Genomic DNA, 2,500 nt, shown 5'->3' on the forward strand with positions numbered 1-2,500 from the left:
CCCCCCCAGCAGCTCGGACACCTTCGGGGATGCTTCCCCAAGTGTCCGGCATAGGCTGGGGAGTTTTTGATTTTTTGCCCGTGGTGCCCCCCCGGGCCCCCCCAGCCGCCTCTTCGATTTCCCACGTCGGGGATGAGTTGGGCAACTCTTGGAAGCTTCCCATCCACCCCCGTGCCGAGCTTTGCCCTTGGGATGCATTATGTTGCATCCCAAGGGCCAAGGCACCTGCCAGCCCAAGGGCTGTGCACGGCCTGGGGAGGGAGCTCACCCCTCCCCTATATAGTGCAAAGTTATTGTTTTCCCTATTTTCACAAGGAAACATCAAATTTTTAACCAAGCATACTCGGCCTTTGCTCCTTCGTTACTCGTCCAAGTCCAACAAACTTGCATTCGTTGGAAAGGTCTTTTCACAAGGATTCTTTTGATATATAATAATAGCGATTCCGATAAATATTTATTTTTTTATGAATTTTTAAGTGAATAAACAATTAAAAATTCAAAAAAAATAGAAAAAAAATATTTTTTTCCCGATTCTTTCTCCAATATTCCTGATAAATACCCACACACCCACATATGGAGAATGGTCGAAAATGCTCGAGTGGATATCGAGATGTCCGACGAAGCACCACTTGGAAGGGCCGAGGCACGGGACGCCCGAGCTGTTGCTCGGGCCGGCACGGGACGCGCATGGGACAGCACGGGACGGCACGGGACGCCCTCGCTACAGCTCGGGACGGCCAGGTACGCCCGAGACTTGGCTCGGGACGGCCTGGGACGCCCTCGCCATAGCTCGGGACGGCCTGGGACGCCCTCGCCATAGCTCGGGACGGCCTGGGACGCCCGAGACTAGGCTCGGGACGGCCTCGGCACAGCTCGGGACGGCCTTGGACGCCCTTGCCACAGCTCGGGACGGCATGGGACGCCCGAGACTTTGCTCGGGACGGCCTGGGACGCCCTTGCCACAGCTCGGGACGGCATGGGACGCCCGAGACTTTGCTCGGGACGGCCTGGGACGTCCGAGACTTTGCTCGGGACGGCCTGGGACGCCCGAGACTTGGCTCGGGACGGCCTGGGACGCCCTCGCTACAGCTCGGGACGCCCTGGGACGGCCTCGACACAGCTCCGGACGGCCTGGGACGTCCGAGACTTGGCTCGGGACGGCCTGGGACGCCCGAGACTTGGCTCGGGACGGCCTGGGACGCGCTCGGCACAGCTCGGGACAGGCCGGGACGCCCGAGCCGAGCTTCGGGTCGCACGAAATCTCTTCGTATTCCGACATATTAGAAGCTTCCCATCATGTAGTAGGCCGAGCTTTGCCCTTTGGATGCCCTATGGTGCTTGGCGAGCACTAGGGAACGTGCCAGCACAAGTGCTGTGCACGCTCTGGGGAAGGAGCTCAACCCTCCCCCTTATAGTGCAAAGTTATTGTTTTTCCTATTTTCACAAGGAAACATCAATTTTTTAACCAAGCATACTGGGTCTTTACTCCTTCGTTACTCGTCGGAATCCAGCAAACTTATACTCGTTGGAAAGGTCTTTTCGCAAGGATTTTTTTGATATATTATAATAGCGATTCCGATAAATATTTATTTTTCTATGAATTTTTAAGTGAATAAACACCGGAAAATTCATAAAAAATAGAAAAAAAAATATTTTCTTCCGTTTCTTTTCTCCAATAATTCATAAATAATACCTCAATAGTATTAATGAAGAGAGAGTCGAAATGGTCCGGGTGGATTTCGAAATGTCCCACGACCCCATAGAATGCACGGGCCAGCCGAGCCAAAAGAATGGGACGCGCACGGGACAGCATTGGTCAGGCTCGGGACGGCACGGGACAGCACGGGACGCGCATGGGACAGCACGGGACGCGAATGGGACGGCCTTGCTAAGGCTCGGGACGGCATGGGACAGCTCGGGACGCGCATGGGACAGCACGGGACGCGCATGGGACGGCCTTGGTGAGGCTCGGGACGGCACGGGACGCGCAAGGGACGGCCTTGGTGAGGCACGGGACGGCCTTGGTCAGGCACGGGACGGCCTTGGTAAGGCTCGGGACGGCATGTCACGGCCCTGGTGAGGCTCGGACGGCACGGGACGCGCATGGGACGGCACGGGACGGCCTGGGACGGCCTTTGTGAGGCTCGGACGGCACGGGACGCGCATGGGACGGCCTTGGCGAGGCTCGGGACGGCATGGGACAGCACGGGACGGCCTCGGCACAGCTCGGACGGCACGGGACGCGCATGGGACGGCCTTGGCGAGGCTCGGGACGGCATGGGACAGCACGGGACGGCCTCGGCACAGCTCGGACGGCACGGGACGCGCATGGGACGGCCTTGGCGAGGCTCGGGACGGCATGGGACAGCACGGGACGGCACGGGACGGCCTCGGCACAGCTCGGACGGCACGGGACGGGCTTGGCGAGGCTCGGGACGGCATGGGACAGCACGGGACGGCCTCGGCACAGCTCGGACGGCACGGGACGGCCTTGGCGAGG

The sequence above is a fragment of the Eschscholzia californica genome, unplaced genomic scaffold, assembly GCF_041429995.1.
Source record: "Eschscholzia californica isolate CP2 unplaced genomic scaffold, dmEscCali1.0.p SCAF_84, whole genome shotgun sequence".
Lineage (NCBI taxonomy): Eukaryota > Viridiplantae > Streptophyta > Magnoliopsida > Ranunculales > Papaveraceae > Eschscholzia > Eschscholzia californica.